Source organism: Pleurodeles waltl, chromosome 5 (genome assembly GCF_031143425.1).
Source record: "Pleurodeles waltl isolate 20211129_DDA chromosome 5, aPleWal1.hap1.20221129, whole genome shotgun sequence".
Taxonomy (NCBI): Eukaryota; Metazoa; Chordata; class Amphibia; order Caudata; family Salamandridae; genus Pleurodeles; species Pleurodeles waltl.
In genome coordinates, this window is record NC_090444.1 from 85,225,385 (window position 1) to 85,241,079 (window position 15,695).

The 15,695-nt window shown below is 42.1% G+C and overlaps 1 protein-coding gene across 1 annotated transcript in view; it reads left to right on the plus strand.

Annotated features, from left to right (window-relative positions):
• RAB10 (RAB10, member RAS oncogene family) overlaps window positions 1-15,695 on the plus strand; it is a 180,958-nt gene that overhangs the window by 95,519 nt on the left and 69,744 nt on the right. The window lies entirely within an intron of this gene.

The window sequence follows — 15,695 nt, forward strand, 5'->3', positions numbered from 1 at the left end:
GGTTCTAACTTTCCTTATGGGGTCCCCTTTTGAGCCTATGCATTCTTGCCCCATAAGATTGTTAGTTCTTAAAACAGTTTTCCTGGTTGCTATAACATCTGCAAGGAGAGTGAGTGAATTGCAGGCTCTATCGGTAAAACCCCCTTATACAACTTTTTATGGGGATAAGGTGGTGTTGAGGACCAAGGCTGCTTTCCTTCCGAAGGTTGTTTCACCCTTTCATTTGGCCCAGACAATTACTCTTTCCATGTTTTATCCTCCGCCTCATCCTTCAAAGGAAGAAGAGACTACACCGCTTGGACCCAAAGAGGGCGTTAAGCTTTTACATAGACAGGACAAAGGATTTCAGGCTGGAGGATCAGCTTTTCATCGGTTACGTGGGAAAGAGGAGAGGAAAGGCAATCCACAAGAGAACATTCTCCAGGTGGGTTGTTCTTTGCATTAAAATGTGTTACTCTTTAGCAAAGAAAGAACCCCCTGATGGTATAAGAGCTCATTCCACCAGAGCTAAGTCGGCCTCCTCGGCCTTGGCTAGAGGCGTTCCTGTGGTCGACATCTGCAAGGCCGCAACTTGGTCGTCCCGTCACACTTTTGCGAAGCATTACTGTTTGGACTCTGAGGTCAGAAGAGACGGCCATTTTGCACGGTCAGTGCTGCAGGATTTCTTGGTTTGACCATTCAGGCACCCACCATCGAGTGCGGTACTGCTTTGGGACTCTATTCATTAGGTGAGGAATCCACAGGTAGTTGTATCCATCAGAAGAACGAGTTACTTACCTTCGGTAACGACTTTTCTGGTGGATACATTAGCTACCTGTGGATTCCTCACGGTCCCACCCGCCTCCCCGTTGCCTGTTTGGTCTAACCAAGTAATTCTTGAGTGTGCTCCTCTTGGTTTTGAGGATTGGTATATATCATGTATATGTTTGTGTGTGTGTGTGTGTGTATGTATGTGTATATATGTGTGTGTGTATATATGTATATATATATATGTGTGTGTGTGTATATATATATATATATGTGTGTGTGTGTGTATGTATATATATATATATATATATATATATATATATATATATAGTTCATATATTTATTTACTTGTTTTAAAATAAATAAATAAATAAATAAAAAATTAATAGACCGACTTCTCAGAATGATGTTTGTTTGAAATGTCATTAAATATTGCTATTGTTCTTTCATCTCAATGGATTATTATTCTCAGGCACGTAAAAAATGTTGGTACTGACGTCAGCGAGGACCTCTTATTGCCTGTATGACGTCAGACGGCGTCGCGTGGGCAAATGTGACGTCCTCGTCGACGTGCAGAAGCTAGGAAGATTTCCGTCGAGTGCTGGCGCAATGGGAGTATTCATTAGGTGAGGAATCCACAGGTAGCTAATGTATCCACCAGAAAAGTCGTTACCGAAGGTAAGTAACTCCTTGTGGAGGCTGACGTTTACTCCTCTCCTTCACATAGAACTTGACTCCTGTTGTGGGGGCTGACGCTTCTTCTGGGCCCAAGGTATTTTCAGCAACACTCCAGGGCTCCAATGCAGACTACCCTTTCTGTATGCACACTTCAGGCCACATTTGACCACTTGTATAGTGCCTGGGCCAGTGGAACATCGAGGGGTACCCTCCAGACTCTCCCCAACAAGGTCATCCATTTACTGTCTCCCAGAGGGTCTTAGGGAGCAATGCAGCTGGGCCTGTAGAAAGAAGTCCTAGTCAGTGGATGCAAACTGAAATCAGACGTCCTTGCAGTGGGGTTGGGTATCTTCCCTCCTCCATCTGAGCAGTGCGTCGGTGTGGCTTCTTCATGGCCCAAACTGTTCACCAACGTGTCTTCCTTGGATTGTGCATGGGGTTTTATGTGCAGGTGGAAAGTTCTAGATGCTTGGCACCTCTGCCCAGTCCTGGAGTGACGCATCACCCCTGCTTTGCCACAACCCTCCTGCGCAGCATTTGGGGAACTTTCAAGATGATGCTATTAATTTGGCTCTTGAAAGACCTACTCTGAGAGCCTAAGCCTTGCTCTAACTGCCACAGATGCCTGCTCCCTTCACTCCAAAACATCAAAGGTCAGTACCTCCTGTGACTGGCTATCTTCCTTTGTTTCTGATGGATTGAGCTGGCATGAACATGGTGCAGTGTGACAAATAAGTTGCACATGCAGATTCCGTACCCCACCCTCTCCAAGAAGTATGCTGGATTACTGACAAATGGCCTTATTGTGTAGGAAGGCCTTCGCTCCTCCAACTTTCAGGCAGGGTAATACACTTTGCCCAGCTTTATGGTTCAGAGACTTCATTTCGGAACAATAGGTACATCAGTGTTAGCTGGCGATAAACCTTGTTGCTGCTGAACCTTTAGTCTCCTTGCAATTGCTACACAGACGCTCACTCTGCATTAAAAATAAATATATATGGCCTGTCATACTCTAGACTTATAAGGAGCCGAGTCGTAGAAAAAAAGGCAAATCTTGACATGCCATAGAGTTCAGATGTGCGGAAATTACTGCCAGATCTGCATTTGGTATGTCGATTTACCTTAATTGGTGCATAGGCCTGACTACAGCAAACTTGTAGGGTATTTTGGTTCAGAGTTCACCCAAAGTGTAAAATAAAGTGCTCTAGAAGTTCATATGCATACTAATGATGCCCACTCATATAAGGTCAGGCCCAATCCATGAAGGGTTCCTTCTGAGACAGTCTAACTGTGCACAGCAACCAGACTTGTGTTAGATGGTGGGTTCACATGGTCCGCAACATGTTCACATGCAACCAGCCCTCAGCCTCTTGCCCTAGCCGCACAGCACCAGCCCTTAACTTTTAGGGCAGACATTGGGGTTAGGACTTCCAATCCATTATACCAGAGCTTTCTGAAAGTGAGACTGGGTAGTAAAACTCATTCACAGCTGAAAACATAAATCAGGAAGTATTAAAAGCGAAAAATCCAGGGGATTAAATGGAGAAGACATTTTTCGGGCTGCTCTTGTTCATTTGAGTTTATCTTTGTATATATTTTGCAGTGCAGGCATGTGTAGGATCATTTTACCTAGTGCTGGCTGGATCTTGTGGCATTTGTAATATTGTTTCCTTTTTGGTCTCCGTCACAGCAATGCATTTTTAATTTGTTTAGCAGTGTTTTCCTTGAGTTTCCTTGATTGTCTGGCGGTAGTCAAGACCTTTTTAATTTCACTAAAATTGTATATATAACATATAGTCAACCCTCTCATCCATTGGTCTGGTATTGTTCACATTTTCCTTTCTCCCACTGCAGCATACAGTGTGTGGGCTATTGGGTCTACTCACTTCAACCATTGATTAAATTCACAATGAATAACTTCATTCAGCTCTTTTAAAAGGAGCATATCCGTACAAAGTAATTCACTTAAGTGCCAGAAAGTACTATGACAATGTGTGTGTTCTGACACTAAAAACATGTTTGCTGTAGTTCCCAAACAATGTATTTTGCAAAAATCATGAAAAACCAGCATTAAACAAGCAAAAATTCGTTCAGCCAAGGCTCGACTTTTTGAATTGCCAATGCTTAATTGCCTTGGGTGTGTCTTTGCTGCCCTAACACACTGTACCACACTCTTAATTGTCCCAAGATCGGAGTATTTTCCTGGAAGCATGGTCTATAGTTGTTGACTAAAGTTTCCTTTTAGGCAAATTAATCACTGTTTAAAGTTACAGTATATTTTTTCAGGATTCAACTCTTGATGGGTTTAAAACGTTTCTTTAATTGAGCATGCTCGGTGTTCCTTTCGTAAATGGCATACGTCAACCCTCATGTTCTGTAATATTCTCAATGCATTTTATGCATGGTGCTTCAAAAGCATGTACACGCCATTTGTATACCAGTTGGTTAAACTTACATAAAACATCAAAGTTCAACATTGCTTTTACCAAAATTCAACATTGCTTTTACCACATTAGTTACAAACATTATCGCTTCGTTGATGGTATGTCATTAAACCTTTATCACTCTTTGTGGAGTCATAGGTACATCCGTGTTAACTGCAGATAAAAATACATAACAAAGTCTCCTTACGATTCCTGTTCATGAGTTCATTCTGAATTTTAGAAATAATTGAGGGTCCTATATTGCTCCACGTGCATTTTGCAGGTATCAAGCTCAAAGCTTTCACGTGGAATGGTGCTCTTTTTAGCCAGGAAGTTGCTTGTAGTGATTTGCTGGAGTCTAAGGTGCTGTTTCAGTTTTCCAGTGTAAGTGATGCAGAATGTAGGCATATGTTAAGCATAGAGAATGCTAGAACCAAGAGTAGGATTTCTGGTGACGCGTGTCATCCATAGCTTCTTTCCTATTATCAACACCAACCTGCCAACACCCCACGCTGGTTCAGACACTCAGATTGTCTCTCTTTAGGTTGAGCGTGCAAACACTTTGACCTGTTGTAAGTATTGTGGGCTTTTAACCACGCCACTGCACGCTCATCACTTTCACTCGCTCGTGGGCTTGCCTTTCAAAAATCCTTTAACATTGGTAAATGCTTTTTGTCCCGCCTTGGGGCGGTCTTGTTACCTCCTTGGACACCGACCCTGTTAAATGGATAATTGCACGATTGCCAATACGTTTGACTGCGAGCAAGCTTCTTTTACTTTTTGTGTCTCTCCTTTATGCTTATGGTGTCCATAGCGCTTTGAATCTGCTTGCTTATGTCAACTGTTTTACTCTTATTTTCAATTTATGTGGCAAGAAAAGTCCAGTTAGGAATTTCCAACACCTCTGACTCAGGAAAAATCGAAACCCATTGCATTGTAAATGCTAGTTTAGGAATGCAGTTGGTGCGAAGGCTCATACATGCAGGAGTGAGAGGTCTCTCCACGAATGACGAACGGAGTGGTCCTTACTAAGCTCTACCCCAGCAGTTTTAGACGGTGCTTCTGGTTCTGCTACTTTGTGTGAGAGCCTGTATACTGTAAGTGACAAGGGGTACGCTAAATTTGACTTGATAAATGGGATCCGTAATGGCAATGCTGGATTTTCATTTTCTTTGCCTTCTCATTTCATCGAATTGCCTTAAATTGTTGCTGAAACATATTTTCTATCCGTAGTGCTATAAATATTAGGCCTTCTTATTAGACAAACTGTGAGGTTTAACTGGCTATTCTTGCATTCACACTTCTGAGCTGGAGGTTGCAAACGTGCATGCATGCATACAGACACCAACAACTCGGCAGTGAGTAGTTAACCCACTGGTCTGTCTTTCTGGCACTAGTGAATGTGGTTATCATTTGGTTACTGTCAGGAGTACAAATGAAGAATACACATCTGATGTACATGGAATGAGATAATGAAACTTATTTATCAAAAATGCTAAATTGGTAGCCAAGATGGTCCTTTTTATGAGCGTAAGACTTCCGAAACCGAAATTAAGAAGATCCACCTGTTAACATTGTGGAGGCCGTAAGTGGTTGCTCCCTTTTCATTGCAGAGACACGTTGTACCCAACTAAAGCAAGCAGTTGCTGTATCGAGGACACTCTAGCTCACTCTGTGACGTTCTCTAGCACCAGTGTTGCCTACTTGTGGCATGCTCATTTGCTATTTCCATGGTCCCTCTTAAGCATGGAGTTTCCACATGGAAGACTGTCTCTACATTCGTGTTACAACGTCCTGATCTGTAACTGGTTTGTTATGTTGCTTTTGTGGTTTTAATACCCCCAAATTGATATTGTTGTATACTTGGGCCTTATTTGGAGTTTGGCGGATTGGTACTCTGTAATAAATGTAATGTATATCTTGTTCTCCTTAGTACTAGTGCCATACAATATAATACAATTGTTATAAATTGAGTGGAATATCTGCCACGTTTGTGACGGAGTACCTTCCCGCCGGACCAAATCAGACCTCTAGGTTTGAGGATTAGGAGCAGTTTACTGCTTCTGCAAGGGTCATACAAGCAACAAAGAAAAACCTTTTCTGATAGATACAACTACCTGTGGATTCCTCACCTTATGAATTCTCCCATGCGCCAGCATCCAACAGAAAATCTTCCCAGCTCTCCACGTCGACGAGGACGTCACAATTGCACGGCTCCACGCGACTCCGTCTGACGTCACCGCGCAAATAAGAGGTCCTCGCCGGCGTGCTAACGTCAGTTTCACCCATTTTTTACGTGCCTTTGAGGTGAACAGGTGAAAACCGACCTCACAATAGCTCCAATGAATACCTATATACATAAAACTACAATGATGCAATAGAATAAAAACCATCATTTATATATACACATAATATACCAAAATCTATATACACTTGTAAAACAAACATCTTAGTGTAACCAGACAAGCAGCGGGGAGGCTGGTGGGACTGTGAGGAATCCACAGGTAGCTAGTATATCCACCAGAAAAAGCGTTACCGAAGATGAGTAACTTGTTCTTCTGCAACAGAACACTTGTGATTTCCTTGCTGCTATTAAGTTGGTGTAGCATATGTCAGACACAATTGTGGCGTATACACGATTTTTGCCTGATAAAAAGTACTAGTAATTATTTGTGTCTGACTTTTAATGCTGTTTCTGTTTTTAGATGTAATTGTTGTACAGTAGCATTTATTGAGGCTTCCTTGGGAAGTGAACCCTGGAAGCGAAGTGATTTAGCGCTGTTCCCAAATCCGTTAAAGTTGGAGTTAGAGTATTGATTACTTTACAGCCAGGTTTTGCTAAGACACTGCCCGGTGGCACACTTATTTTCCTGTAGCTTTGTCATGTGATGCTCAGTTAAATTCCCATCCATGCACTTAAGTATCATTGGCTTTCTGCACGTATATTTTATCGGTTGCTTGTCAACTCTCTGCTTTCCTTTGTGGTGGAATAATTGGTGGATTCTGATAAGTCCAGTGAGCCTGACCCTGCTGTTCTTACAGTTACAAGTTCAGTGGCCTTTTGGATTGTGCTACCTAGTTGGGTGCGTCAGGACTTTGCACGGGATCAAACGTGTATTAAATCGGCACAATCTCTGTACCTTAACGACTTGACAGCTGCACTTTACTCCTCTACATAATGCTGCTAGTGAAATAGGATCCAGATCGTGTTGATCTCAGATTTCCAAGGTGGCCCACGTATACAGTTCGAGAAATAGCTCTAACTCGAGCAAACGCGAGACTCATTGCATTTCAAACGCTTGTTTAATCCAGTTTTGAAAACTGCAAAAGCATAAGAAGCTGAGTTGACGAGCAAGCTAGAAGTCTAATTAGCAGAGCCAGACCAGGTTTGCTGTGTGTTGAATCAAATCTATTTAATCAAGGCCCGAGTTCTCTGCAGGTGTTGGATTCGGTTCTGGAACTAGTCTGCTGTGTTCCTTTGACGGACTGAACTTCATACAATAGTTTCATATTGCATATCTTGACCTTATACATAAACATGACCATGCCAAGACCTCGTTGATAATCTAGAACCTAGTATTTTCCCCAGTGCTCAAAAGACAAGTTTTTACAACTCAATTTTTTTTTTATTTACCAGAGAGAAACTATTGTGATGTTTGTCAGCAACGCTTTTGTCGTTTCTTATGGTACATTTGGGTAGATAATTTCTTCTAGCATGCTGATGCCTTACCCTAGCTAAACGAATCAAAGCTGTGGTTGAACATCTGTTTTTTTTTTTTAAATGTTTTATTTAGTACGTTCTTTTAGAACGCCTGGTTTAGCTGTTTGCGCTAAAACTCTGCAAAGGAAGAACCTGTCTCGGACTGTCGCTACTGGAATGGTCTCATTCACGTGGAAGACTTCTTCAACCTTTGATTTCTTCCTCTCATCCATCTTCCCCCTTACCACTCAGCTCCTTGTCCATACTTTGCACAAGTCTAAACTGGATGCAGCCAGTCTTGAGTATGTCACTGTTGCATCTTCGTTAAAAAATAATGTAGGTTAGAATGATGTCTATATTTACTTGGAAAAGTGGTTATTCCCCACGCACTTTGTGCATCTTCAAGTACTGCGCAGATTACATTATTTCAGCATTTTTACTGTAATTTCTGCTTTCCATTCGGTCATTCGCAAAATTTAGACTACTTAAACTTGTGTAAAATAGCATTGTAATTCCTTGCTGAAGCTCAACTCAAGTTTTACTACTAGACACCAGTCCAACATAGAGTAAGAACTTGATACTTTGGGTATAAAGATTTTTATGAATATAATATGGCATAATGATAAACAGCAGTGGGAGGGCATAGCGTAATTGTAGCTGCCCTCAATTACATCCGTTGTTCATGATGAACATTTTGTTCTCCAAGCCTGTTAATATCTCTGTGGATGCTGCAGTCTCAAGTGAGCATGTAACTACTCATCTGATTCACAGGTTCCGTCACTGGTTCCTGTGATGTGGATTCAAACCTTAGCTTCGGTATCAAGTTCCAGAAGGAGGCCGAGGCTACCCCACAAGAGATGGAACCTCTGCTAAACAAGAATGACTCCATATTGAAGGGTCAGAGCCTCCGGGAATTCAGTGACCCTTGTGCTTGCCATAGACCATGTTCATGACAGTCTGCAGTTACGGAAGTTTATGAATTTGCAAAACTGAAGGTCCTGCTCAGCCTCTGTTGATCATGGGACACCTCTCATAGGTTCCTTCTGTCCTTTCCTACTCCCCACTTAATTCTCTCTTCCTATAAGCTGTTCAACATTATGCTTCCTCGTTCCTTCTGCTCACTTACTACTTTCTTCCCAGGTACCCTTGCCCCCTGTTCTCCATATATAAAAGCCCAGTCCAATCACATACGTTTCTGATTCCCACCTAATAATTGCATACAGTTTTTAGCACCATGAGTCTCATAGGCCAGTTGGATTTTTCTGAAATTCCAAATTGCCCAGGTTCATTGAAATGTGTGTCTTTGGCAGCCAGTCATCAACTTAAAATTAAAGCGTGTTGATGGTCTCATTTTTTTAACACCCTGTATAAATCTATGTATTGAAAAATCTATCCAGCCCTAAAAACTTCAGAATCTTGGCCCAAGCCAGAATCACCTGTCCATCTTTTGCTCATCATCTGCCCCCATTGCCTACAAAATTCTGTCAGACTTAGTTGATGTTAAACCCTACTTTGCTCTAATGTGATAAAGGTGACTACATCATTCAACCCTAATCACTAGCCCAAGGTACCCTGGCACTGTATGCGACGTGCCACACAGCTGTAAAGCTCAGCATTCTTATGGTCACCTTCAGCCCCCAATCCTTCTGGTTCTCCTCCACACCCAGGGACCAAGCAGAGTGATGGGTTTGTTTTCTTTAATTTTTCATGCAATTAATAAACAATTTTCTATACCATTCTCCCTGATCGTTGCCTTGCGGCTTGCAAGAAAATACATTCACCCTGTACAATTGGCACACCCAATCAGTAAGCATATTTTGCAGAACAATACATCGCAACACTGAAAACCTCAGTAAAATGCTACAGTCTGAATGCTGCTTATGTTTAAATGGTATTTTTGTAGCTCTGCTATTTGAATGGTCTGGTTGGAATTCTTTTTATACCACTGGTGAAGTTATGAAGTGCTCAGATTTGCATTGGTTTCGTGCTTGGCCTTCGGGCTGGGTGGTTAATGGGCACTTGCTTGTAGCTTTTCATATATGGGCATACTGTGGGACATGTTGAGTGAGGTGCTTTGAGGTTTGAATAAAGTGGTGGATTTACTGTATGCTTTATGGCACAAAATCATGGAGTGTAGAATGTGATAAGATAATGCTGTTATGTACACTGGTATTTAACAACTTCAGTGTGCCAAATGTAGAACTTATTGTTTATGTGCATCAGTAGGGTCCACTAGATTGTATGGAGTTGGATAAGTAGTATTAAATATCCAACCCATTGGATGTACTGTTATCCTACTCTCATTGCTGTAACACTTCTAACCAGAAATGTCAGAGGGCCAGATTGTTGGAGCACTGCTAAACCACCAAGGGAGTGCTATAGGGATTTTACACGGGAGAGATGAAGGCCCAGCTACTAGTAGGCACTATGAAACCATCAAAACGTTACTCTGTGGAGCACACCCAAGAATATGAGAGGATCATTTTCTAGGAGACACTGTTGGGCCACCAAAGGAGAATTTATATTGACTCAGTCAGTGATAAAGGGCCAGCACTTTCGGGGGCACTGCTGAGTTGCTTAGGCTGTTCTATATTGAGTCCTCCCATGAGTGACGGGAGCATCCCGTTCTGGGGGAGGACGACATGGATTCTGGTTATTGCCCCGAACTTGGAAGCTGCTTTTAGCCTTTCCAGCCTTTACCAAGATTTCCATCTTGATGACCCAGCCATATCAGTTTTATTAGTACCTTCCTTTATTTATTTATTTTTAAAGAAAGAAAAAAAAACAGGAGTAGCAAAAAGTGGTGGACAGGGGGAAAAGATGGGAGGGGGGGGGAATGGGAGGATATCAGGAAGTAGAGATCTATTACACTTAGTTATAAAAAGTTGCAATTACAGTTTTGGTTATTCGTTATGGCATTTCTGGGGTATACCAGCAAAAATATTGCTTCATTGCGCACATAGTGAATTTAACTTTAACAACAGGATTGTCTGTTTGGTTACACATGATTCAAAAGTCCTGTCTCTGCTGGGCTCTTAGAATGTCTATAGAGGCCTGATCCTCTGATCACCTCAGATGGATATCTTTGGTGAAAAACGGTTTGTTCTCTGTCAACATAGAGTTCGAAGAGCCTCCAAGGTGATTTGTAGTTTGTAATCCTATCATAAATTGTTGTAGTGAGTCTTTCCATGCCACGTTGATTCCAGATTGATCAACCATTATTGTCATGAATGCATTTCCGGGGGATTTCCCTAATGGAGTCGTAGTGTATCCGGCAACCTATTTTGGATTGTAAAGTGTACTCTGTTGCATCCCCTGTAAAACCAAATTACAACAGTAGAGTTTTAAAGGGTAGAGCTGGACATGTTATACCAGATATGTGATACAATATATCACTCTAGGATCCTGGGCCCTCCGGCAGGACCAACACATGTGTTCCAGCATGCTTCTGAGTCCATATCCCTTCCATCCTCTACCAGAAATCATTTGTAAAGCTCTGAAGTGTACTAGAGTGATAAACTAATTTTTTTTAGATGTATTTTCTCTAATTTGTACATATAGAAGTAACATCAGTCCTAGTCCGTATGATAGGCTACATAGCATCATGAATGGATAGCTTCAATTTGTCCTTTCATTTTTCATTGTATTTGACTGATCTCAAGGGTCTTAGCAAGACTGGGTTCTTGTACAGTGCAGGACTCCCCTCTTGGCATTTCCAGAGTGGAATATTGTTTGTGTGTATGTGAGGCCCTTGGAGCCCACCTCTCTGTTCTCCAGTAGTCTTTCCCAGTGTCATAATTGTAGTAATCAGAAATCCCCTTTTTGGGTAAGGTGCAACAGATAAATACATATTCAGTCTCAGTGCTCCCCGTTGAGTAAAATTCTTGATGTTAAGGGGGCATCCTTTGTTCTAGTTTGAAAGCTTACGTTGGTAAGACTCAAAGTCTGGATTAAAAGTCACTGGCACCAGAGAGGACGGATAATTGTAATGCTGTATGATCTAGTGACCTCATCCCAATAATGTGTACTTGAGGTGAACTTGATATAAGGGGAGTTGCCTATATTTTTCCTGTTTTCCTATTTTGATTTATAACGCTTCCACGCCGCCACCACTGGATGATCTTTAATAATTATGTGATTAAGGTAGCGGCTGATACATAAAGGGTGCAACATGTGGAATTGACTGATTTATGCTTCTTCTTTCTGATAGACTTCTGGCTGCAGGTTTGTGACCTTTTTGAATACTGCAAAAAAGTTTCTGGATTCAATTTAATGCCTGGGGAGTATTCAGTAGGTGAGGAATCTGTGGCTAGATAGTCTCTACTAGAAAGTGTTACAAAAAGTAAGTAACTTATTTTGACAAACTCTTAACTCAGAGTAGAAGACATTTCTACAAAGAATAACTGTTCAAAGTAAGGAGGCTTCAGACCCAGTTTATCAAAAGCAGTGACACCTAGGGTAGAAAGAACTGTATATCATGTAATCCAGACATTTGTGATAGCACCAAGGGTGTTTATTAAATATCTTGTAGCTCACTTGAGAAGGCAACTGGCTGGTATTGGTGATATCGGTGAGCTCACACAGTCAATGCTAAAACAGCGCACAGACAGTTAAACAGACATTGCATAAACTGGAATACATAAGTTCTTCCCACCCACCAAGACTGAGCACGCGGAGAAGCCTTGGTCCACAAACCACATCACTGCCTGTGAAATAGAGAAAACTGGGGTTTAAAGCACAGATTTCTTCAAAACAAGCAAGGATGGCGTCGTTGCCGCAATATTCTGTGCATCACTTATCTCCATGTGCCTTTAAATAAATAAATAAAAGCACACGTCTGTCATCTGTTTGTCACATGATGTGCTATTTATGGTTATGTTACAGCCTTGCGAATGGAGCATAGGAGGGGCACCAGTGGCCTCCATGCAGACACCAATCTGCAGTCTTTCCTACAAACGCTCTCACCTTGAAGTCAGCTGTAAACACAACGTTTTCTGGAAGGCAGTTTGACGTTTGACCTTTGTCAGCAAATGTAACTGAGATACTATGATTTACAGGTCTGTTTACAGAAAGGCTTATTTTTTCCTTTCGCTCATTGGTTCAGAGGTACTTCATCACCTCGCTTTTCTTCGACTTCGAAGCATGCTTCACTATTTGAACCTATACTTTCCATTGATTATGCTATCATCCTTAAATGCCTCTTGGACAAGAATTGGCTACCATTATTGTTGTATATATTTTGCAGCCTTGAAAAAGTCACATGCCGTGATGAAACACGTGTTGGCTGTGCCTATGTTACTATGCTCCTCTTATGACTGATTATGGAATAACGACCATCCGATGGATTTGATGTCTTCCTATAAAAGAACCTACCACAACTAAACATAACTGGAGGACTTGTTTTTCTGCGGTATCTGGGACAAACTAAAAATGTGAATTGACAGATAAAGATAAGAAAAACACCAGAGAAAGGAAGGATAAAAGATCTTTAAAAAAAAAATAAAAAAATGTAAAGGACGCATACCGAGTCAAAGGAAAGACTAAGTAAAAAAAGACAAAGAATTAAGGGAAGAGAAAAAATAGTGAAAGAATGAACGCCTGATGAAGAAAAAAAGAGGAACAAAACTAGGAAAGATATAACCAAGTTTTTACGAGTTTGAAAGAGGAGGTAGCAAGAAGAAAACCAAAAAATAGAGCCAGGACTAGAAATAAACACTTAAAAGAGAGTGAATGTGGATTTTAAAAGCTGGAAAGGGAAGTGCGGGAGAAAGAAAACATTGAGAGTAAACAGAGTAAAGGAAAGAATAGAGTGAGGTTGGTGAAACAGACCCTCCCAAATAAAGATGGCAGCTAAGAATAGATGTAATTGGCTCCCCCTCGTCCTCAGATAGGTCGGAGTGTGGAAGAGCACGGGGCACTGCAGAACAGCATGAGGTACATTAGAGTTGTATTTGAACCCCAAAATAGCAATAGTGGGGTGCTTCAGATCAGGATTGGGGGTGTAGACAGAGCTGTCTCAGGCAAGTTCTGGAATAATAGGCAGCGGGTGGGAAATGAGAAACAGAGCGCTGTGTAATTCCTGGTATTGGAATAACAGGGAGCTGCAGGTTAGGGTTGAGGTGCACTGACAGTTGTATGTGGGTGCAGTACTGGATTAGTAACTGGTACACAAGATCAGAAGTGAGGTATGTTAATTGAGCTGTGTGTCACGTAGTATTGACTTGCCAGTTTTACCTGGAGGTGCCCTGTTGAAGCTGTGAGTGGGGCCCAATATGAGGATGTCATTGCCTCTTAATCACAGAAGCAAGGAGTCCTGAAGAGCTTGTGTCTGCGCCTTGGTACTGAGAATAAATGTGCACTGAATGTTAGAATTGATGGATTCTTACAGAGCTGTGGTGGTTCCCACTGAAGTGGCATTGGATGTTAGACATGAGGTGCACTGGCTAAGCTGTGTTTTGTTCTTTTGGGTCAAGTATTGGCTTGGCAGTGGGACTGAATATTAGTATTAAGCTGCTGTAATGGAACTGTATGTGAACGGGGTCCCAGTATAGGAAAGGAAGTGACCTCGCCGGGGTAGAACTGTGGTGGACTGGTGGAGCTGCGCCCAAGGTCCTAGTACTGGTACAGCAGAGTGTACTGACTTTAAGAACTGGGGTGCACTGGAAGACGGCATGTGTGGGGTTCTGGAACGGGCACGGCTGAGGGGCTTGGAGTGTGTGAACTGAGCTGTACTGATGCAGCTGCGCCCGAGGTCCCAGTACTGGAGCAGCAGTGTGTACGGACTGTGAGAACTGAGGTCCTCTGGCAGACAGCGTGTGTGGGGTTCCTGGCAATGGCATGGGTGAGGGCTTGGAGTATGTGAACTGCGGTGCACTGGTGAAGCTGTGCCTGAGGTCCCAGTAGTAAAGCAGCAGAATGTACTGACTGGAAGAACTGAGGTGCTCTGGCAGACTGCATGTGTGGGGTTCCTTGCACAGCTGAGGGCTTGGAGTGTGAACTGAGGTGCACTGATGGAGCTACGATTGGAATCCCAGTATGGAGCAGAAGTGGGCACTGTCTCTAAGGATTACGGAGCCCTGATAGAGCTGGGGGCCTAGGCTATAAGCAGTCACACAAGATCCCCCGCCCTTGTCCCAACACACAGCCCGGCACACTTGGTAAAGAAAATCCAAGCCAAGGAAGGGCGGGAGCCAGGCAGCTGACAGAGGGTGGAGAGAGCCCACAAATACCAAATATGACCAAGGTAGCCTGATTTATAGCCTTTTTTTACAGATAAGCTCAAGGTAAGAAAGCTCTGCAAATAAAAAGGGAAGTTTCCCTGGCAGGAGCAGGAAACAAAGTTTTAAAAAAAAAAGAAAAAAGAAAAAAAAAATCCCTACAGATCAGATAAACAGAACAAAGCGTAATTATACAGTAATTGGTCTCTGATCCAACACAGAAGGGACAAAGAGGCATGACTGACAACTAGCAAGCAAGGATTTTAAAATGACACAAACTAACAAATGAAATAGCTGGAAGCCCACAGAAGAAGTATATTTAAAGGTATACAAAAGGCCGTACGCTTACACGAGACCTAAAAATAGAGACCCATCCTCATCTGTTTCGGGCATGCCACAAAATATTTTTACACTAAACAGCTGCGTTTTGCAAAAGGAGATTTTGATGACTTCATTATTTATTCATTTAGTCATCAAGGCAGTGAAGTTTGTTGTGCTCGCAACATAAACATATAAATAAATAAACCTTAATATAATCTTGAATCCCGTCCTATATGTTTGGGCCTTTTCATGCCTCAAGGACCCTGGAGTGCAGCTATTGCAGTTGTTCTCAACAGTACTACATGCTGGTTTGAAATAGACATTACTGACAGCTAGAATCCAATGATTTTAAAATGAAAATCTAAACTGGAAAAAAATAGAAGTATGAAGAAGATCCTGCTCATGGGTTGTATTTCATGCAACACTTACATTTTCTTTTCTTCCCTTTGACGTGTAAAAGCACAGACCTAGGCTCTAGCCTGTATTGTACCCAATAGTATTAGCTGATGTTCTCGCTAATCTGACGATCTCTAACCCGCTGCCTTCACAGAGGTTTCCTTTTTTTCTTTTAGTGTTCTTGGATGTACGCAAGGGGGCTGGCTGTAGGCA